Here is a 24,531-nt window from a genome sequence, read left to right as displayed (position 1 = left end):
TAATTCCAACTTACATGAAAGAAGCATCTCCATTCCTGCCATTGGAGCAAACAATTTTGAGCTTAAACCTCAATTAGTTTCTCTGATGCAGCAGAACTGCAAGTTTCATGGACTTCCATCTGAAGATCCTTTTCAGTTCTTAACTGAATTCTTGCAGATCTGTGATACTGTTAAGACTAATGGAGTAGATCCTGAAGTCTACAGGCTCATGCTTTTCCCTTTTGCTATAAGAGACAGAGCTAGAGTATGGTTGGACTCTCAACCTAAGGATAGCCTGAACTCTTGGGATAAGCTGGTCAAGGCTTTCTTAGCCAAGTTCTTTCCTCCTCAAAAGCTGAGTAAGCTTAGAGTGGATGTTCAGACATTCAGACAGAAAGAAGATGAATCCCTCTATGAAGCTTGGGAGAGATACAAAGGACTGACCAAAAAGTGTCCTTCTGACATGCTTTCAGAATGGACCATCCTGGATATATTCTATGATGGTCTATCTGAATTAGCTACGATGTCATTGGATACTTCTGCAGGTGGATCCATTCACCTAAAGAAAACGCATGCAGAAGCTCAAGAACTCATTGACATGGTTGCTAATAACCAGTTCATGTACACTTCTGAGAGGAATCCTGTGAGTAATGGGACACCTATGAAGAAGGGACTTCTTGAAATTGATACTCTGAATGCATATTGGCTCAGAATAAAATATTGACTCAGCAAGTCAATATGATTTCTCAGAGTCTGAATGGAATGCAAATTGCATCCAATAGTACTCAAGAGGCATCTTCTGAAGAAGAAGCTTATGATCCTGAAAACCCTGCAATAGCAGAGGTGAATTACATGGGTGAACCTTATGGAAACACCTATAACCCCTCATGGAGAAATCACCCAAATCTCTCATGGAAGGATCAACAAAAGCCTCAACAAGGCTTTAATAATGGTAGAAGAAATAGGTTTAACAATAGTAAACCTTTTCCATCATCCACTCAATAATAGACAGAGAACTTTGAACAAAATACCTCTAATTTAGCAAACTTAGTCTCTGATCTATCTAAGGCCACTGTAAGTTTCATGAATGAAACAAGGTCCTCCATTAAAAATTTGGAGGCACAAGTGGGCCAGCTGAGTAAAAGGATCACTGAAATCCCTCCTAGCACTCTCCCAAGCAATACAGAAGAAAATACAAAAGGAGAGTGCAAGGCCATTGACATAGTCAACATGGCCGAACCTGTAAGGGAAGGAGAGGACGTGACTCCCAAGGAGGAAGACCTTCTGGGACGTCCAGTGATCAATAAGGAGCTTCCCTCTGAGGAACCAACGGAATCTGAGACTCATCTAGAGACCATAGAGATTCTATTAAACCTCCTTATGCCCTTCATGAGCTCTGATGAGTATTCCTCTTCTGAAAAAAATGAGGATGTTACTGAAGAGCAAGTTACCAAGTACCTTGGTGCAATCATGAAGCTGAATGCCAAATTATTTGGTATTGAGACTTGGGAAGATGAACCTCCCTTGTTCACTAATGAACTGAGTGATCTGGATCAACTGACATTACCTCAGAAGAGACAGGATCCTGGAAAGTTCTTAATACCTTGTACCATAGGCACCATGACCTTTGAGAAGGCTCTATGTGACCTTGGATCAGGGATAAACCTCATGCCCCTCTCTGTAATAGAGAAACTGGGAATCTATGGGGTGCAAGCTGCTAAAATCTCATTAGAGATGGCAGACAATTCAAGAAAACAGGCTTATGGACAAGTAGAGGATGTGTTAGTAAAGGTTGAAGGCCTTTACATCCCTGCTGATTTCATAGTCCTAGATACTGGGAAGGATGAGGATGAATTCATCATCCTTGGAAGTCCCTTCCTAGCCACAGCATGAGCTGTGATTGATGTTGACAGAGGTGAATTAGTCCTTCAATTGAATGGGGACTCCCTTGTGTTTACAACTCAAGGTTATCCTTCTATAAACATGGAGAGGAAACATAAAAAGCTTCTCTCAAAACAGAGTCAACCAGAGCCCCCACAGTCAAACTCTAAGTTTGGTGTTGGGAGGCCACAACCAAACTCTAAGTTTGGTGTTGAACTCCCATATCCAAACTCTAAGTTTGGTTTTGGGAAGTCTCAACAATGCTCTGAACATCTATGAGGCTCCATGAGAGCCCACTGTCAAGCTATTGACATTAAAGAAGCGCTTGTTGGGAGGCAACCCAATTTTTATTTATCTAATTTTTATTTTCATTATTTTTCATGTTTTATTAGGTTCATGATCATGTGGAGTCACAAAATAAATAGCAAAATTGAAAACGGAATCAAAAACAGCAGAAAAAAAATCACACCCTGGAGGAATACCTTACTGGCATTTAAACGCCAGTAAGAAGCATCTGGCTGGCGTTCAACGCCAGAACAGAGCATGGTTCTGGCGCTGAACGCCCAAAATGGGCAGCATCTGGGCGTTTGAACACCAGAATTGCACCCTGGAGAAGAGCTAGTGCTGAACGCCCAGAACAAGCATGGTTCTGGCGTTCAACGCCAGAAATGGGCAACAAATGGGCGTTCAACGCCCAGAACAAGCACCAATCTGGCGCTGAACGCCCAGAGTTGTGTGCAAGGGCATTTTGCATGCCCAATTTGGTGCAAGGTTGTAAATCCTTGAACACCTCAGGATCTGTGGACCCCACAGGATCACCTCAGGATCTGTGGACCCCACAGGATCCCCACCTACTTCCACTCACTTCTTCTCACCCCTCTTTCACACAATCCCATAAACACTCTTCCCCAAAACTCTTCACCAATCACCTCAATCTCTCTTCCCTATCACCACTTCACCACTCACATCCATCCACTCTTCCCCATAAACCTACCTTATAAACTCCACCTACCTTCAAAATTCAAAATCAATTTCCCACCCAAACCCACCCTATATGGCCGAACCTTACCCCCCTCCCTTCCCTATATAAAGCCCTCCATTCTTCTTCATTTTCACACAACACAACCCTCTCTTCCCCTTCTTGGCCGAATACACCCCTCCCCCCTCTCCTCCATATTTTCTTCTTCTTCTTCATCTATTCTTTCTTCTCTTGCTCGAGGGCGAGCAAATTTCTAAGTTTGGTGTGGTAAAAGCATAAGCTTTTTGTTTTTCCATTACCATTGATGGCACCTAAGACCGGAGAATCCTCTAGAAAAGGGAAAGGAAAGACAAAAGCTTCCACCTCCGAGTCATGGGAGATGGAAAGATTCATCTCCAAAGCCCATCAAGACCACTTCTATGATGTTGTGGCCAAGAAGAAGGTGATCCCCGAGGTCCCTTTCAAGCTCAAGAAAAATGAGTATCCGGAGATCCGACATGAAATCCAAAGAAGAGGTTAGGAAGTTCTAACAAACCCCATCCAACAAGTTGGCATCCTAATGGTTCAAGAGTTCTATGCCAATGCATGGATCACTAAGAACCATGATCAAAGTAAGAACCCAAACCCAAAGAATTATATTACAATGGTTAGGGGGAAATACTTAGATTTTAGTTCGGAAAATGTGAGGTTGGCATTTAACTTGTCTATGATGCAAGGAGATGCACGCCCCTACACTAGAAGAGTCAACTTTAATCAAAGGTTGGACCAAGTCCTCAGGGACATATGTGTGGAAGGAGCTCAATGGAAGATTGACTCCAAAGGCAAGCCGGTTCAATTAAGAAGACTGGACCTCAAGCCTGTGGCTAGAGGATGGTTGGAGATCATCCAACGCTCCATCATCCTCACTAGCAACCGATCTGAAGTTACTGTGGATCGGGCCATCATGATTCATAGCATCATGATTGGAGAGGAAGTAGAAGTTCATGAAGTCATCTCCCTTGAACTCTACAAAATAGCCGAAAAGCCCTCTCCTGGGGCAAGGCTAGCTTTTCCTCATCTTATTTGCCATCTATGTTACTCAGCTGGAGCTTTCATAGAAGGAGACATTCCCATTGAGAAAGAGAAGCCCATCACTAAGAAAAGGATGGAGCAAGCAAGAGAGCCCATTCATGGATCTCAAGAGACGCATGAAGCTCATCACCATGAGATCCCGGAGATGCCTCAAATGCATTTTCCTCCACAAAACTATTGGGAGCAAATCAACACCTCCCTAGGAGAATTAAGTTCCAACATGGGACAATTAAGGGTGGAACATCAAGAGCACTCCATCATCCTTCATGAAATAAGAGAAGATCAAAAAGCAATGAGGGAGGAGCAACAAAGACAAGGAAGAGACATAGAAGAGCTCAAGGACATCATTGGTTCCTCAAGAAGGAAACGCCACCATCACTAAGGTGGACTCATTCCTTGTTCTTACATTCTCTGTTTTTCGTTTTCTCTATGTTAAGTGCTTATCCATGTTTGTGTCTTCATTACATGATCATTAGTAGTTAGTAACTTTGTCTTAAAGTTATGAATGTCCTATGAATCCATCACCTCTCTTAAATGAAAAATGTTTTAATTCAAAAGAACAAGAAGTACATGAGTTTCGAATTTATCCTTGAACTTAGTTTAATTATATTGATGTGGTGACAATACTTCTTGTTTTCTGAATGAATGCTTGAACAGTGCATATATATTTTGAAGTTGTTTAAGAATGTTAAATATGTTGGCTCTTGAAAGAATGATGATAAGGAGACATGTTATTTGATAATCTGAAAAATCATAAAAATGATTCTTGAAGCAAGAAAAAGCAGCAAAGAACAAAGCTTGCAGAAAAGAAAAAAAAAAGGGAAAAAAAATAATAGCGAAAAAAAAAGAGAGAAAAAGCAAGCAGAAAAAGCCAAAGCTCTTAAAACCAAGAGGCAAGAGCAAAAAGCCAATAACCCTTAAAACCAAAAGGCAAGGGTAATAAAAAGGATCCCAAGGCTTTGAGCATCAGTGGATAGGAGGGCCTAAAGGAATAAAATCCTGGCCTAAGCGGCTAAACCAAGTTGTCCCTGACCATGTGCATGTGGCGTGAAGGTGTCAAGTGAAAACTTGAGACTGAGCGGTTAAAGTCAAGGTCCAAAGTAAAAGAAGAGTGTGCTTAAGAACCCTGGACACCTCTAATTGGGGACTTTAGCAAAGCTGAGTCACAATCTGAAAAGGTTCACCCAGTTATGTGTCTGTGGCATTTATGTATCCGATGGTAATACTGGAAAACAAAGTCCTTAGGGCCACGGCCAAGACTCATAAAATAGCTGTGTTCAAGAATCAACATACTGAACTAGGAGAATCAATAACACTATCTGAACTCTGAGTTCCTATAGATGCCAATCATTCTGAACCTCAACGGATAAAGTGGGATGCCAAAACTATTCAAGAGGCAAAAAGCTACAAGTCCCGCTCATCTGATTGGAGCTATGTTTCATTGATAGTTTGGAATTTATAGTATATTCTCTTATTTTTATCCTATTTGATTTTCAGCTGCTTGGGGACAAGCAACAATTTATGTTTGGTGTTGTGATGAGCGGATAATTTATACGCTTTTTGGCATTGTTTTTAGTATGTTTTTAGTAAAATCTAGTTACTTTTAGGGATGTTTTTATTAGTTTTTATGCTAAATTCACATTTCTGGACTTTACTATGAGTTTGTGTGTTTTTCTGTGATTTCAGGTACTTTCTGGCTGAAATTGAGGGACTTGAGCAAAAATCAGATTCAGAGGTTGAAGAAGGACTGCTGATGCTGTTGGATTCTGACCTCCCTGCACTCAAAGTGGATTTTTTGGAGCTACAGAACTCAAAATGGCGCGCTTCTAATTGCGTTGGAAAGTAGACATTCAGGGCTTTCCAGAAATATATAATAGTCTATACTTTGGCAGAGTTTAGATGACGTAAAAGGGCATTGAACGCCAGTTCGACGCTGCTGTCTGGAGTTAAACGCCAAAAACACGTCACGAACCAGAGTTGAATGCCAGAAACACATTACAACTTGGCGTTCAACTCCAGAAAGAGCCTCTGCATGTGTAACAATCAAGCTCAGCCCAAGCACACGCCAAGTGGGCCCCGGAAGTGGATTTATGCATCAATTACTTATCTCTGTAAACCCTAGTAACTAGTTTAGTATAAATAGGACTTTTTACTATTGTATTAGACATCTTATGATATTTAGTTCATCTTCGGATCATCCTGGATTGTATTTTTGATCCCGTGATCTCGTTTTGGGGGCTGGCCATTCGGCCATGCCTGGACCCTTCACTTATGTATTTTCAACGGTAGAGTTTCTACACTCCATAGACTAAGGTGTGGAGCTCTGCTGTTCCTCAAAGATTAATGCAAAGTACTACTGTTTTTCTATTCAATTCAACTTATTCCGCTTCTAAGATATTCATTCGCACTTCAACCTGAATGTGATGAACGTGACAATCATCATCATTCCCTATGAACGCGTGCCTGACAACCACTTCCGTTCTACCTTAGATTGAATGAGTATCTCTTGGATCTCTTAATCAGAATTTTCGTGGTATAAGCTAGATTGATGGCGGCATTCATGAGAGTCCGGAAAGTCTAAACCTTGTCTGTGGTATTCCGAGTAGGACTCTGGGATTGAATGACTGTGACGAACTTCAAACTCGCGATTGCTGGGCGTAGTGACAGACGCAAAAGGAGGGTGAATCCTATTCCAGTATGATCGAGAACCTCAGATGATTAGCCGTGCTGTGACAGAGCATTTGGACCATTTTCACAAGAGGATAGGATGCAGCCATTGGCAAGGGTGATGCCTCCAGACGATTAGCCATGCAGTGACAGCGCATCGGACCATTTTCCAGAGAGGATTAAAAGTAGCCATTGACAACAGTGATGTCCTTACATAAAGCCAGCCATGGAAAGGAGTAAGACTGATTGGATGAAGACAGCAGGAAAGCAGAGGTTCAGAGGAACGAATGCATCTCTATACGCTTATCTGAAATTCTAACCAATGAACTACATAAGTATTTCTATCCTTATTTTCTATTTATTATTAATATTCGAAAACTCCATAACTATTTGATATCCGCCTGACTGAGATTTACAAAGTGACCATAGCTTGCTTCATACCAACAATCTCCGTGGGATCGACCCTTACTCACGTAAGGTTTATTACTTGGATGACCCAGTGCACTTGCTGGTTAGTTGTATCGAAGTTGTGAATGAAAAACGATTTATTAAGATGTGCGTACAGAGTTTCTGGTGCCGTTGCCTGAGATCACAATTTCGTGCACCACCAAGTATACAAAATAACAAGCTCTTAGCTTAGCCTGCAAAGTCAAGACTGGCCGGAGAATATACTCACATATATTTATACATATCCAAAACCCAAATGTACATAAATAAAATTCTGCCTCTCCATAAACCTCTAAGAGGATCAAAAGAATAAGTTGTGCGGAGAGAAAGATAAGTACATATATATATATACAACAAAATAACCTAGTAACCACTTCGCTTCAGGAGTCTAGACGCCTAACGAGACGCCTCTCGACCTGCATCTGAAAAATAATAACATAGTATGGAATGAGAACCGGAGGTTCTTAGTATGGTAAAGGTGCCACACACATAATATAGAAGGTCCTGGGAATGCCAGAGGCAATCCTAGAATGCCGACACTCAGATTATAGAGCTTAAAGTATTAAATAGAAGCCATAAAAGGTGGTTTTCTAAGAGTATCTAAGCCTAACTTAACTTAAACTTAAATCTAAGTCCCATACTGCCATTCCTCCATACCTCCATCTCTGTCAGCATTTCACAAACGAATAAACAGATAAGGGCAAGCACAAGAAGGTCACAAATACTGTAGGTAACAAATATCCATTTAGCATGGCAAGTACACTTAGGCACACCCAGTTAATGCACAACAAGTAATTCAAGTAGAATGCATATGATGCATGCCTGTCCTATGGCTGATGAGACTCATCTGTCGGTTATCCAGCCAACCCGACAAGTCCGAAAACCTTAGACTGTCCCTCGACGTGCATCCCCAAGAGTCTATGCATAGCTTTTCTTTTCAGATAATCAATATTGCTCAATAGGGGTTAACATTCCCAGGAATTTATATGTGTCCGGTCACCCTTACATTGTAGGGTCAACAGAGTATCGAGCTTTCAACCTGGTACACGTGGTGGCAAGCCACGGTACTTTATCAAGGGAATCTCGTATCTCAGATCATTTAATCATTCAAGACAAGTTTCATACATGATCATTCATTTGATTATCAAGCCAAGCATCATACATGATCATCCGTAATATTTCATAATCAATTCATCACTTTTCAACTTTACTTTACCTCCAAGTCATCCCCGTTTCCTAACTTCATCTGATTATCAGGTGTAATACTACTATTCATGACTAAAGGAATGAAAATAGAGGTTTAGAGGTTTGAACTACAGTTTAAAAATGTTGAAAACCATATTTGCTGAAATAGGGGCCACGCGTACGCGTTGGAGTGTAAAAGTGCAGCTCGCGCACGCGTCCCTTGTCATGTGTACGCGTGGGTGAAAACTTCATGTCTCGCGTGCGCGTACACGTGGACATGCTTACAACCCCTTACGCATATGCATGGCATCAGTCGCATATGCATCGCCAAAATCCCATGCCACGCGTACGCGTGGGCCACGCGTATGCGTGGATGATAGTTCTTCAAAAAAAAAAAAGATCAACCAGAAAGCTGCATATCATGGAGTATTCAGCTGCAGAATTCACAAGTTTAACCGCAAAACTTCCAATGGGTATAACTCAATCATTTTAAATCGTTTTTCTTTCGTTCTTCGAATGGTACAAATTTCACGAATCCACTTTTCTTTTAAAACAAATTGAAATCAATTTAGGGTTCTGGAAGCCAAGTTATAACCCGTCGAAGTTTGGCCCAAAACCAAATTTTTGCAGATTCCTCAAAACCTTATTTTCATTCAATATTCCAAAACATTTCCAACCTATCATTATCAACTCAAAATGCCAACAACAATACTCAATAAACTCTGTCATCAACCATGATTCAATAATATTACACAATTTCATATTTCAACAAATCCATCAAGCTTTCCTTCAATATGCCTGTAATCATATAATCATTAGTTCAACCATGTATCCTTCTATCATCCATATAGTAATAATCTCCACCACATAATCAAATCACCAAACCAAACCAAACCAAATATATCCATCAATCAAATTACTAAACATTAAACATACACCTGCATTCCAGCTTATCTTATGGTCATCAAGCCTAAGTTTTCACAGAACATTATATATTAAGTGCAAAAAACCTAAACCATACCTTGGCCGATTTCCTCAGTGATCAAGGTAACTTATTTAAAACAAACACAACCCTTTCGAAACAAACACAACCCTTCCAAAATTCAGTAAACACTAGGCTCAGCTTCCTCCAAGTTCCAATATTCACAATTCCAACCTCTAATTATTTATTTACAACCTAATACACATTTATAACACATATATACCAAGTTTAATACTCAAAGCTCAAATTCAGTGAAATTAAAATGGAATTATGATTTCCTCACCTTACCCAAGCTTCACATAAGCAAGAGTGAACGTTTTCTTCAAGCTAATTGGATCCTAAAACATCAAAAAGTAAAGAAATTCAATACCCATACTATACTTTCAAGAATTGGGGGAAGGAGTGTCTGGGAGTATTTAATGACTTACATATGAAATTGTTCTGGTAGAAATGTAGAGCTCGACGCGGTGAACGCGTGGCCGAAACGGTGCGGCAATTGGAGCTCGGATCGGAAAGTTACGGCATTCGGGAGTTAACGCAGGGGTTTCGTGCCTTTCTTTTCTCCTTTCTGGTGTGTTGCTTCTACTGCATCCTTGAAGAATGACATGAGCTTTAGCTCATTTACATGCTGGCCGGTTGGACCCGGTCAACCGGTTCAGCCTGTTCGGTCCAATCTTGGACCAATTTCTTCGAAATTATTGTCAAAATTCTCGTTTCGATGCACTCTATCCTAATTTAATATAATATTCACATTTCTAATCTTCTTTATTAAAAACTAATTTATTGACTAATTATCTACTAATTTAACGAGGCTTACATCCTACCCATCTAACAAAGAATTTTGTCCTCAAAATTCAGATGTAATTACCTGAAAAGAGATGTGGGTAGTCCTTTCGTATATTTGATTTCGAGTTCACAAGTGTGTTCCTCAATACCTGCTCGTCTTCAAGCTACTTTTATTAATGACACTTCCTTCCGCGTAATCGTCTAATGCTAGTGTCATCAATTCTCACCGGAATTACTAGAAGTGTATGATCTTCTCTCACTTGGATCGGTTCTGGTTCCAGAATATGACTTGCGTTAGTAGTATATCTTCGAATCTGTGATACATGAAACACGTTGTGCAAATTCGAAATTAGATATGGCGGTAAAGCAATTCTATAAGTCACCGGCCTAATTCTTTTCAAGATCTCAAATGATCCAATATAACGGGGATTCCGTTTCTTAGTCTTAATAGCTCTTCCCACTCCAGTAGTTGGTGTAACCTTCAGAAAAATATGCTCTCCTTCTTCAAATTCCAAAGGCTTTTGCCTTTGATCAACATAACTTTTCTGATGGCTCTGGGCTATAAGCATTCGGCTACTTATCTCCTTTATCTGCTCAGTAGTTTCAGCTATCATCTCAAGTCCTAACAAGATTCTTTCTCCAGTTTCATATCGACATAGCGGGATTAATATTTTCTATCATACAGAGCTTCATACGGAGCCATTCTGATGCTCGCATGGTAGCTATTATTATAAGCAAACTCCACCAGTGGCATATACCGATCCCAGCTCACTGGCTCGTCTAAGACACAGGCCCTTAGCATATCCTCCAAGGTCTGGATAGTTCTCTCTGATTGACCATCTGTCTGAGGATGATATGCAATATTCAAACTCAACTGAGTTCCAAATGTATGCTGAAAAGCTTCCCAGAACCCTGATGTGAAACGAGGATCTCTGTCAGATATAATGGTAGAAGGCACGCCATGCAATCTAACAGTCTCTTTGATGTACATTCGATCCAATTCTTCTATTGTGCGACTTATTCGGATGGGGAGATAGTAAGCTGATTTTGTCAGTCGATCCACAACTACCCAAATAGCATCACAACCAGACCAGGTTCTAGGCAAACCTATCACAAAATTTATTACGATACTCTCTCATTTCCATTGTGGAATCTCTAAAGGCTGAAGGGTTCCTGATGGTCTCTGATGCTCAATCTTAACCTTCTGACATGTTAAACATTTAGATACATGGAATGCCGAATCATTCTTCATTCCTGGCCACCAGAACATTGCTTTTAGATCTTGGTACATTTTGGTGCTTTCTGAATGAGTTGAAATCTCGTTCTTATGAGCTTCCTTCAAGATACTCTATCGCAGGTCTCTGACATCTGACACAATAATCCGGTTCTTGAACCTCCACCAACCATCCTTACCTTCTGACACTTTTCATTGTCTTCCCTGTTCAATTGATGGCAATACATTATGTAATGCTTCATCTATCTTGATGAGTGATGAGGGAAAAACGATTCCACACAAACTCACCGACAAGTGTACCGGGTCGCATCAAGTAGTAATAACTCACAAGAGTGAGGTCGATCCCACATAGATTGATGGATCAAGCAACTTTAGTGAGGTGATTAGCCTAGTTAAGCGAATATTTGATGAATTGGGTGAAACTGAACTAACAGAGAGTAAATTGCAAGAACTATAAATTGCAGAAAGTAAATTGATAGAATCTTGAAGAGCAAGAAAAATAAATTGTGTCAAATGTAAAGGGAATTGGGTGCAAGAAAATTAAGCAAAGCAGTAAATCAGAACTCAGGACAAGTAAGAGGAAATTTGAATTGCAGGAAAATTAAATCAGACTGATGAACATGAACAGAAATGTAAAATTTACAGAAAAGGAAATTGTAGCAGAGGATTGCATGAATTGAAATTGCATAAACTGAATTCAATATAACTGAAATGTAGAAAGTGCAGAAAAGAAAAGTGTATCAAAGAGCCTTCTATTCTACTCCTACTCCTACTCCTACTGCTGCCTACTATTAATGCAGCCTACTATCCATGAGAGCTCCCTTCACTAACTAACTAACTGAGCCTAGGCATTCCTAGATTACAAAAGTTGAAGTTAAAATTGAAAACAAATTACAAATAAATGAAAATCCTATTCTAGATGTGTCTTGTGCCTTTGAGTGATGTCAATGGGCTCTGCTTGCTTTGAATTTTCAATGGGCTTTGAATCAGATTAATTGAACCAAAGTTGCATCTTCTAGGAGAACAGAGCATTTTCAAATTGAGTGTAGCATTCATTCACCCACGCGTCCTTTTTGCGTTTTGCCCTATCCACGTGTACGGGTCACCTATGCATATGCGTGACCTTCAGATTTTTGAGCTTGTGACGCGTACGCGTGCTATACACGTGCACGTCCATATCAGCGTTCACTTTGTGAACGTGGCGCTCGCTTTGACAACGCTGTCCCATGCGTACGCGTCATCCATGCGTACGCGTAGTCTTCCGAAATGCCACTTCCACGCGTACGCATCATGCATGCTTACGCGTGGCCTTCCAAAGTTGCAGATTCGACACGTGCGCGTCATGTACGCGTGCGCGTCGATATCAATTCTTCAATCCCAAATTCAGATTTGCCCGAAAATGTTCCTTTAGTTAACTTAGCGCTCTCTTTGCAAATGAGCGCTGATTGTGAAAATAGAGCACGGTTCCTTGATTTAGTCATGGGCCACGCTTTTAAAAGCGTGGCCTAAGACTCCAAAGTGTGCCCAAACTCCAAATGTGCCCCAGAATTTCTCTTTTCTTCTTTTGAGCTTATTTTGTGCTTTTTTGCTTCTTTTTCTTCTTATTTCCTACAAAGTTTATAGAATCAAAAGATCAAAGAAATATACCATTTAAGCACAAAAGCATTCAATATTTAAGCACTAATCATTAATTTCTTGTATGAAAAAACATAGAAAACATGCACAAGATGACATGTCATCAATGAGCCTTCAGAAGTTCTCATTTCAAATCACTTGAAATCTGCAACTGACTTAAACACTGAATTCCAGATTCTTCTCTAACTCCCACGTTCAAACCTTGAAATGCCTTTAGTAACTCTTCTTCTCACAGCATCATCCAAGCTGCATATAAGGACTTCTGACTCAAGGCGTCTGCCACAACGTTTGCTTTTCCTGGATGGTAATTCAATTTCAAAATCATAGTCTTTCAGAAGCTCCATCCACCTATTTTGACGCATATTTAACTCTTTCTTCTCTAAAAGATACTTTAAACTCTTATGGTCTGAGAAGACATGAAACTTAACGCCATAGAGATAGTGCCTCCAAATCTTTAAAGCAAACACAACAGCATCAAGTTTTAAATCATGTGTCGGATAGTTCATCTCATGCAGCCTTAATTGCTGTGAGGCGTATGCTACGACATTCTGGTGCTGCATCAGAACGTATCCTAAACCCTTTAATGATGCATCACAGTACACTTCAAACGGTTCACTTGGTTTAGGCAATACCAACACGGGTGCAGTAGTCAACCTGTGCTTCAATACTTGAAAACTCTCTTCGCATTCCAGAATATAGACAAAAGGTGTATCCTTCCTAGTCAGCTTAGATAAAGGTAAGGCGAGCTGTGAAAATCCTTTAATGAATCTGCGATAATACCCCGCCAGACCTAGGAAACTTCTGATCTCTGTCACTGAAGTTGGTCGCTCCCATTTCATCGTTGCTTCTACCTTAGTAGGATCCGTAGCTATTCCCTGGTTGCTCACTAAGTGACCAAGAAACTTCACTTCACTTTTCCAGACCTCGCATTTAGATAACTTAGCGTATAACTTCCTATCTCTTTAGAATTTGCAGCATAGTTCGCAAGTGATCAGCATGCTCCTCCTCAATCTTAGAGTAAACAAGAATATCATCAATGAAGACAATAAAAAACTTGTCCAGGTTCGGCCGGAGAATCTTGTTCATATAATCCATGAATACTGCCGGAGCATTAGTCAATCCAAAAGGCATCACCGTATACTCATAATGACCATAATGTGTCCTGAAAGCAGTCTTCGAAATGTCTTCATCTCTGACCCTTATCTATTTTAAACCTAACATCACTCCAAACCAATCCATCCTTCTAAGTTAACTAAACATTACTCCGTCTTAACAACTAATAGCCTTCGACCAATCATCAACTTGGGCTTTACGATTATCAATGTGCGTCATACATTACGAATGAATATCACATATTAATAATATGCAGGGAAGCTCGAAATTCAACTGCTAATTTATGGTTACCTCGGGTATGAAAATCGAATTCGGCTGCATCCCGGCATTTTCTGTGTGAACAGTCTCGAGCCATATGCCCCGGCTTCCCGCACTTGTAGCATTCACCTAGCCCGGCTCTATGCGGCTCGTCTGGAGCAGTCTCTCCATAGCCTTCTGATGATCGAAACTATTAATGGTTTAGAATTTCACTAATGAAATCTCGTTGTAAAGTATAGTTTCTAAACCAACCAATAATCTTTTCATACAAAAGATTGTTTGTCACTAAAACAAACCCCTAAATTTATAAACCGAAGTATCGGAACCTCGGGTCGTTCTCCCTAGAAATTGAAATAAAGTGTCCTTGTTATTGGTTATAAGGTATGTTTTGGGGTTTTTCGGATAAGAGACATGAAATATAAATGGCAAAGAAAATAAACTAACAACTAACAAAGATCTTGGTTAGATATGAGAACTAGAAGTCCTATCCTAGTTATCCTCCTCAATCGTGACCACAAATTGTCCATTGTTACCACTTAGTTAACCTCTAACCATTGAGGAAAGTCAAGTGGATGAATCAACCTGATTCCACAAGTCCTAGCCAACTCCCAAGGGAAAGACTAGCTTTAGTGGTATCCAAATCAATTAGCAACTTCTAATTGTCAATCAACAAAGGAATTAGATAACTCAAGCATCACTAATTACTCCACCTAAGCCAAGAGGAACAAAATCTACACTAAAATCCAACCAAGCATTTCATCAAACACTTGGAAGGCACTGAAGAAAAGCATAGTAAATGGATAACAACAATAAAATCTAACAACAATTATTGTAAAAAATCAATAACAATCAAAAGGAACACAGTTATTATGAATTACCTCTAATTGAATTGAAAGAGAAGAGAAGGAATAAAAGTAGATATATAACAAAGCATGGAAACAAAATAGAAGAGATTACAACAAAAGAATAGAGGAAGATAAATGTAACAACAAGAATAGAGAATCAAAAGTAGAAGAAGGCATGAATTGAAATCTAGATCTAAGAACTAAACCTAATCTTAATTCTAATCCTAGAGAGAAGTGAGAGCTTCTCTCTCTAAAACTTACTCTAAACTAATCCTAATGTGTGTATGAGTAAAAATGAGTGAATCCCCCGCCCCCTTTCCCCCTTAAATCCTTGGTCCTTATATGCATTTTGGCACCAAAGTTGGTTGCGAATTGGGCCCCACAGCTCTCAGAAATCGCTGGGCACGTTTTCTGTTTAAAAATCACGTGCGGCCATCGGCGCGTACGCGTACAGTGCGTGTGCACGTGGATGCATATTTCCAATTCTTTGGCTTTTCCATGATTTCTCCACTTTGTATGCTTTCCTCTTCACTTCTTTGATCCATTCTTGGCCTTTTCAACCTGAAATCACTTAATAAACAAATCAAGGCATCTAGTGGAATCAAGGGTGAATTAAAGTTAGCTAATTAAGGGCTAGAAAGCATGTTTTCACACTTAAGCACGAATTGGGAGACAATCATGAAACCATGCTATTTCATTGGATAAATGTGGATAAAAGGTGATAAAATCCCCTAAATGAAGCACAAGATAAACCCTACAAAGGGGGTTTATCAACCTCCCCATACTTAAACCAAGCATGTCCTCATGCTTAAACCAAGAATGAAGTAAGGGTATGGCATTTATTCAATGAAACCTAACTAAATACAATCTACCTATATGCAACTATCTACATGAATGCAATTGCTTGGTCAAAACAAATCAATTTCCAAGAAAACCAATGCAAGCACAAGGGCCAAAGGTATTAGCCAATATAATCCATAATTGAATTGAGTTATTAAATATTTCTACAAACTTGCATGCAAAGTGATGATTATAGGTGAAAACATGTAATTGAGCATCAAACCCTCACCGGTAGTATTTGTACTCTATTCGTTCAAGTGTTTACGGTTGATTTACTCAATTCTCCCCTAATCATGCTTTCCAAGATTTGTTTTTCTTCTAACAATCGACATTTATTTCATGCATGCATACAAGTATCATGAGGTCTTTTCATTGGTTGTAATGGGGCTAGGGTCAAGGTAGGATGCATATATGGTTAAGTGAGCTTGAAATTTGAATCTTTGATAAGCTTAGACTTCCCACCTAGCCTATGACATCCTATACAATTCAAAAGCTAACCTAACTAACTTTTTAACATACTCATGCATTTTCTTTTCATTTCACAACACTTATGCATTGATCTTTATTGAGCTTCACTTTGGGGCATTTTGACTCCCTTTTTTTATTTCTTTTTTTTCATTTTTCTTTCTTTTTCTATTTTTTCTCTTCTTCTTTTCTTCATATATATTTTTTATTTTTTTTTATTTCAAACTATATACAAGAGCATCAATACATAAGTTCTATATATTTAATCAATACATGAGCATGTACCCAATTCCCAATATTTACAACAAAATATAAAACTATCCTTTTATTCACCCAATGTCCCAAGATTTTCCACACTTGAATGACACACACTCACTAGCCTAAGCTAATCAAAGATCCAAATTAGGACCTTTATTATTTTTCGCTTCAAGGCTTGTAATGTGCAAAAATTATGAACAAGTGGGTTAAGCGTAGGCTCAAATTGGCTAACAATGGAAGATAAAAGGTAAGGCTATTTGGGTAAGTGAGCTAATTGAAATGATGGCCTCAATCATATAAATGCATGAATACATAAAATAATGGACATAAAGAATCAAACAAATCAAGGATTACAATCATAGAAAGAGAATAATGCACACAAGAAGGAAAAATAAGTGGTTATATAATGTAACCACGCCATTAAGCTCAAGTCTCACTTGCTTGTGTTCTTAGCTCAAAAACATGATCCACAATATGTATAATTCAAGCAAGTTCTATGAAAATTTTTCAATCAAATCAATTGGTGCCCTATAGATAGAAATCTTGAAGAACCTCATTATTTTGACTAAGCTTATTATGTATATATATGCAAAATTAAGAAAATGCAACAAAAATCCAAAAAACCTAAAATGAAATACAAAAGTGTTAGGATTAGAAATTTGTCACCCAAAATCGCCGACCGGTCGGATGACCTCCCCACACTTAAAAGTTTGTACTGTCCTCGGTGCACTCAAAGATGAGCAAGGGGGTATGGCGCCTTTCCGGATTGCTACCTTCAGCTGGTAGATGAACCGGTTGCTGCGCGTTCTTTCTTCCGCTTCCATTTTTGCTTGTGGTGCATTATTCATGAAAGACAAAAATATAACACCATAAGATGAGAGAATAAAAGCAAAGAAGGAAACAATGTTGGAATGAGGTACTAATCACTAGAATTGAGTGAGTGAATTAGTGTGACATTAATGACAAATAAGTGTGTGAATTCTAAATTGCGCGCGGTTTAGAACACACATTAGCGTAAAAGCTATGTCACTAAAGAAGCATGCACTTTACTCATTCTAGTATGCTTGAAATGCTTTAAGTAAGCTTGTAACGTAAAATAAGCATTAAGGAAGCATGAGAGCATTCAAGCTAAAAGCGTATGGATGGATATGATCATGGAATACAAAGCATTGAAGTAAATACACAACATCTAATGTCAAGAGATTTCCTAATCAAAGAATAGGGTTCAAATCACATGGTGGCCAAATCATGCAATTCAATAAGAGTTACAAGCTCAAAGGCAATTCTCATCACTTGGTATTCTTAAAAGGTAAGCATGAAAAACTCAAAACCAAGTAGCAAAATATAACCACAACAATAGAATCCAACAAAGATTATAAACATAATGATGCTAAGATAACATCCCTTTTTAATACTCATCAGTAATTTATGGTAAACAAGAATAACAATCCAACACTTACAATGAAAAAGAGAAAATGAAATGAAAACTAACTAAAACTAACTAATCAACTAACTAACTAACTAATTAGTTAACTAAAGTAAATGGTTATCAATGGTGTTTGGGAGTGTTGGATGAGGGGTAGAAGAAGGGAAGAAGAAAGGAGAAGGAAAGAAATGGAAAGAGAAGAAGAAAAGAGATGTGTTGAAGGAAGGACATCCGCGCGTACGAGCGTATGGCGCGCGCACACGAATGTTGGTGCAATGGACGCGACGCATACGCGTACATGGCGCGTCTACATCGATGGCTTATTTCGAGACTGACGCGTACGCATCATGTACGCGTACGCACGAGTAGTGGTTTTGTGCCAAAGGCACAATGCTCGCGCAACGTTCGCACAACTCTCGGGTTTTTGGCTTGGGGGTGGAATTTCTCAATCCACGCGTACGCGTACATGGCGCGTCCGCGTGGGTAGGAAAAATTCTTGATGCACACGTACGCGCGTAGTGAGCGTACGCACGGATGGTGCTCTATTTTTCAAAAAAAAATTTCTATGTTTTTGCGCCAATCCAAGCATTCCAAACCTCCAAACAGCTACCAAAACACCATAAAACCTCATTTAACATACTAAACTATCAATTATACTCAACAAATCAACCAAAAATATGAATTTAAACTAATTATCAATATGTACAAAAAGAGAAAATGAAAATATATTACCATGGTGTGGTGTCTCCCACCAAGCACTTTTATTTATTGTCCTTAAGTTGGACTTATGGGGGGTGATGCCAAGGCATCTTAGGCTAGTTTCACTAGCATTTTTTTTGATAGTTTTAGATGTTTTATGCATTTTCTTGAGCTTAAAGTAACCAAGAATGGTTAAAAGAAGAACAAAGCAATGAACCATCCAAACAATATGATTTTGATTCAAATTCCATGAGTTTTAGTCATATTACTTGAATGCTATGAATGGAAGATTTCTCATGAAATTTTGCAAGACTTTGATGCAATTGTTTGGATGATTTCAGGGAAGAAGAGGCTAGGCAAGGAAGCAACAAAATCAATAAAGGAAGCTTGAATATCACATGTGGAGTTTAAGTTCCAGTTTAAGCCTAAACTGGAGCTTAAACGCCAGAATCATGAAGGCTAAGAAATGCTGGAATTGAAGTTTAACCTCCAGTTTAACCTTAAACTGGAGGTTAAACGCCAGAATTAGAATTCCAATCAGGAAGCACTTCCACGTTTAACCTCCAGTTTAACCTTAAACTGGAGGTTAAACGCCAGAAGTGAGAAGAGCACCAAGGGGGGCAGTTCCACGTTTAACCTCCAGTTTAACCTTAAACTGGAGGTTAAACGCCAGAAAGGGGAAAAGCACCAGGGAGCCATTTCCACGTTTAAGCTCCAGTTTGACCTTAAACTGGAGCTTAAACGTGTTCGACCAAGTTTCTCCTCCAGGGTTGCTTTCTCCATTTCCACGTTTAAGCTCCAGTTTAACCTTAAACTGGAGCTTAAACGTGTTCGACACCTCCAGGGCTACCTTTCTCCTCTTCCACGTTTAAGCTCCAGTTTAACCTTAAACTGGAGCTTAAACGTGTTCGACCTCCAGGATGGCTTTCTCCTCTTCCACGTTTAAGCTCCAGTTTAACCTTAAACTGGAGCTTAAACGTGTTCGACCTCCAGGGCTGCCCTTCCTATCTCCACGTTTAAGCTTCAGTTTAACCTTAAACTGAAGCTTAAACGTGTTCGACTACATGACTCTCCAGGGCTGCCTTCTTCCATTTCCACGTTTAAGCTTCAGTTTAACCTTAAACTGAAGCTTAAACGTGCTTCTACAAAAGGCTTCACTGGAAGTGTCTGGCGTTTAAGCTGCAGTTTAAGCTTAAACTGCAACTTAAACGCCACTCTTGGAAAAGGTTTCTGGGCCAACAATTTTGCGGTTTAAGTTAGTATTTGAGCACAAACATTAACTTAAACTTACTCTGGTATGAAACCCAATTGAATATCATGGTTTATGGGATTGGGCCTGAAGGATTGATGAGTCTGAAATTTCAATTTATTGAGTCATGTGTCATTATTTGATTATCACTAAGTTGGCTCAATGAATGTTACAGATTTTGGATCAACAGCCTCATCAAGATTATGGATCATAAACCCAAGGCAAAAGGAAAGCAGGGAGAGGCCTCAAAGCCCAAGAAACACAACAGAAGCTCAATATAGAAAGTGTATAAATAGGATAGAATTTAAGTTAGGAAGGACTTTTACTTTTACTTTTAGCTAGTTTTCATATCTTTGTAATTGAATTCAGAGCTATGACTCACTAAACCCCCTTTCATTGGGTTAGGGAGCTCTATTGTAATTCAATGAATCAATAATAGTTTATCTTCTTCTTCAATCTTTTCTCTTGAATTTTGTTAGAAAGCTTCTCGATCTAATTCCATTGGGTAGTTGTCTTGGGAAAGAAACTACCCATAATTGGAATCCTTCGGAACCTTGGGAAAGGAATGGAGGATTCATGCTAGAGAAGCTTTCTCACAGTGAATTGGATTGGGGTTTGGATGGATATTGTGACATGTAATCCTACCAAATTGTGGTTCATGAAACTGTGTGGTATAATCAGTGATCGAGCATCATCTCTTCTTATGAACATTTAAACCAAGGGATTGGGAATTTGTTTGTTTTTAGAGAGAATTGGTGAGCCAAGGGATTGGGATCCAATCATATAAGATTGCCAAGCAAAATTCAATGAACGCATTGCTTGAGGAAGAGATAAACATGTTTTGATTCGGAGATCTCAATATCTCCTATAACCCAATGAATTCCCCATTTCTGATTTCCACTTTCTCTTTACATTCTGCAACTCAATTCATGCAATCACCCCTATTCCCTTTTAATTTCAGCAATTTATCTTCTGCTCTTTAATTCATGCAATTTAAGATTCCGCCATTTAAATTTCTTGCCATTTACGATTCCCGCCAATTTTACATTCCGCAATTCTCATCTAAATCTTGATTCCGCTCAACTAGAACACACTTCTAATCCGAATTGCTCACTCAACCAATCCTTGTGGGATTCGACCTCACTCTATTGTGAGTTTTTACTTGACGATAACCGGTGCACTTGCCGGAAGGAATTTTGCCGATCGTGCAATTTCCTAAATCGTAGCATAACTAGTTTATGCGCATCAAGTTTATGGCGCCGTTGCCGGGGATTGGTTTTCGATTGACAATTCTCAAATTGGAAGTTAACTAGATTGAGCATTTTTCTTGCTTTGTTAATTCTGTTCAAGTTACTTGTTGAATTTTAATTTCTGCACCCTGTTACATGCTTTCTTTCTTTATGCCTTTAAATTCAAGCAACTAACTCACTGACTCACTAACTGTTTGAATTAATTCCTCAACTGCTCTAACCATACTCTTCCATTAACCAAGAGTATTTCACTTGTTTGTTGCCTGTGCTGTGTTCTTGTATGACAGGTAGGAGAGGAGAGACATCAACTCCTCCATATACCGAACCAGAGAGGACCCTTCATAGACTGAGAAGGGAAGCAAGAGGGAAGAGAGTACTGGGAGAAGAGGAATCTGAAGGAGAATCTGAGGACAATTTTGAGGAAGCTTTAGATCTCAACATGGATAGAGAAATTCACAACCATGAGAGAGCTGATGGAAACAATGCCATTCCTGAGAGGAGGGTTCTTAGTTCATACATAAACCCAACCTCTGGGAATTGTGGTAGCAGCATCCAGAAACCACCCATTCAGGCCAACAATTTTGAGCTCAAACCACAGCTAATATCACTTGTGGAGAATCATTGTTCATTTGGTGGAAGTGCTAATGAAGACCCAAACCAACGTCTCACAAAATTCCTGAGAATCTGTGACACTGTGAAGTCCAATGGAGTCCAGGAAGATGCATATAAACTGCTTTTGTTCCCATTTTCACTTAGGGACAAGGCAGCTAAGTGGCTGGAATCATTCCCAAGGGGGAGCCTAACAACCTGGGATGAGGTGGAAAGCAAGTTTCTGGCACGTTTTTACCCCCCACAAAAGGTCAATAGGCTTCGATCTGAGGTTCAGACTTTTAGACAACAAGATGGTGAAACTCTCTACGAGGCATGGGAGAGATTCAAGGATTTGACAAGGAAATGCCCACCAGACATGTTCCATGACTGGGTGCAATTGCATATTTTCTATGATGGACTCTCTTATGAATCAAGGAAGGCTGTAGACCATTCATCAGGAGGTTCATTGAACAGGAAAAAGACTGTGGAAGAAGCCATTGAAGTGATTGAGACAGTGGCTGAGAATGAGTACTACTATGCATCAGAGAGGCACAACACTAAGGGAGTCATGGAGCTGAACCATGTTGATACAATTCTAGCCCAAAACAAGGTGTTTGCCAAGCAACTAGCAGAGCTTACCAGGCAATTAGAAACAAAGCAAGTGGCTGCAATACACACACAAGATCAAGAGGAAGTAAGCATTGAAGGAGGTGATTGGGAAGAGGCCAACTATGTGGGAAACCAACAAAGGCAATCATATGATCCACATTCCAACACTTACAACCCAGGATGGAAAAATCACCCAAACTTTGGGTGGGGGAACCAACAAACCCAACCACAAAACCACAAACCTTACAACCACAACCAACATAACAATTCCACATACCAAAACTCCAACCAAAGATCATACCAAGCCACACAAAACACTTACTCCCAACCATCATATCATGGCCAAAACAATCAACCTACCCAACCTAATCCGAACCAACAATTTCAAGATCAATTAAACCGGATAGAAGGAATGATGGCAACCATGAGTCAAGACATAACCGAATTGAAAAGCTTCAGGGATGATGTGAGAGCTACCTTAAGAAACCAGGGTGAAAAACTCAAGAGGATGGAGTCTCAAGTAGGAGAGCTATCTCAACAGGCCCCCAAATCAACTGCAGTGTTCCCTAGTGACACAGAAAAGAATCCTAAAGGGGAACAAAAGAGAGTGAGATGGGAAGAATGCAAAGCCATCACCATATTGAAAGAAGTCTCAGAAGAAGAAGGAATCAGATCCTCAGAATAGGAGCCAGAAATCTTGAAGGAAGGTGTGGAGGAAGCTAAGCAGGAAAGTGAAACTGAGCAAGCCAAGGAACTGCAAAAAGGCACGATGGAAACATACCAACCAAAAGCACCATTTCCTCAGAGGTTAGGAGAAGGTGAAAAAGGGAAAACCTATTCAAGGTTTTTAGAGACATTTAAGTCTCTCCATGTCAATATTCCCTTTCTTGAGATTCTCCATCAAATGCCTACACACATCAAGTATTTAAAGGAATTGTTGAGCAAGAAAAGAGTTTTGAAGGGAGGACAAACGGTAACAATGAACAAAGAATGCAGTGCCCTCATCAAGAAGGACACAATCTCTAAGAAAACAGACCCAGGAAGTTTTCATATTCCTTGCATCATAGGAGAAACAAAAATTGACAGAGGATTCTGTGATCTAGGAGCTAGCATAAATGTGATGCCTCTAACTCTTATGAAGAGGCTACAACTGAATGAGGTGAGATCCACTGATGTAATCATACAACTGGCCGACAAAACTCAGAAGCAAGCTGAAGGGGTGGTTGAGAATGTGCTGGTGAAAGTGGGAGATTATTACTTCCCCACAGACTTTGTCATTTTGGACATGGAGGAAAGCTACCTACACCCTATCATTCTGGGAAGACCTTTTCTAGCCACTACTAGAGCGCTCATAGATGTAGAACAAGGAGAGCTAATTCTGAGAATACATGATGAACAGCTCATTTTCAAAGTTTTCAAACCTGCATCTGAGCCTGAACCAGAACCTGAAAAGCCTAAGGATGATAGTAGTCATCTGTGTTTGGAGGAAAGTAATCCAGCAGCTGAAACTCTAAAACAGTCTTTGGAAGGCAAACAGGAGTTGCAAGAGTTAAAGCCACAAGAATCAATGGAAACAGATCAGAAGGATCCTCCGAGCATAAGGGTCAATGAAGAAATCCTCAAGAGAAAGGGAAGAATGATAGGGAAATTACCAAGAGGGTGGAGAAACAAGAAAATTCCCACTGAAGGTTTTTCTCCGGGAGATAAAGTGATATCAAGTCATTATCTGCCAATTCCACCTGGCCTAAAAACCATTCCTTCCCAGCTCCCTCAAGTGTTCACAATCAGGAAAGTTCTTTCTATGGAACATTTAGAGGTCATGAAGGAATCAAGTAGGGACGTTTGCATAGTGAGAGGAGAAGACGTCAAGCACTACAATCCACCCTAACAAGGGACAACCGTCAAGCTAGTGACGTTAAAGAAGCGCTTCATGGGAGGCAACCCATGTTTTTAATATCCTTACTCTTTATTGTTTTGTTTTGCATCTAATAAAGCATGGTTTCTTATGCATGAACTTGAATCCTCAAGACAACTGCTGAAAGAGTGCACTAAACATTGCATGTAAAATACAATTTGTCTCTA

At 39.6% G+C, this 24,531-nt stretch overlaps 2 non-coding genes across 2 annotated transcripts; both read right to left on the bottom strand.

The window, feature by feature from the left end:
* Window positions 1-340: 340 nt before the first annotated feature.
* On the bottom strand, window positions 341-448 carry LOC112726097 (small nucleolar RNA R71). The gene has a single exon (XR_003165165.1). It is a non-coding gene; the product is annotated as a small nucleolar RNA R71 (small nucleolar RNA).
* Window positions 449-22,114: 21,666 nt separating this feature from the next.
* Window positions 22,115-22,218, bottom strand: LOC112724379 (small nucleolar RNA R71). Its single transcript, XR_003163544.1, has one exon. It is a non-coding gene; the product is annotated as a small nucleolar RNA R71 (small nucleolar RNA).
* Between the last annotated feature and the right edge of the window lie 2,313 nt (window positions 22,219-24,531).

The sequence above is a fragment of the Arachis hypogaea genome, chromosome 11 (genome assembly GCF_003086295.3).
Source record: "Arachis hypogaea cultivar Tifrunner chromosome 11, arahy.Tifrunner.gnm2.J5K5, whole genome shotgun sequence".
Taxonomy (NCBI): Eukaryota; Viridiplantae; Streptophyta; class Magnoliopsida; order Fabales; family Fabaceae; genus Arachis; species Arachis hypogaea.
The sequence above is the reverse complement of the archived record's forward strand: the minus strand, read 5'-3'. Positions and strand labels throughout refer to the sequence as shown.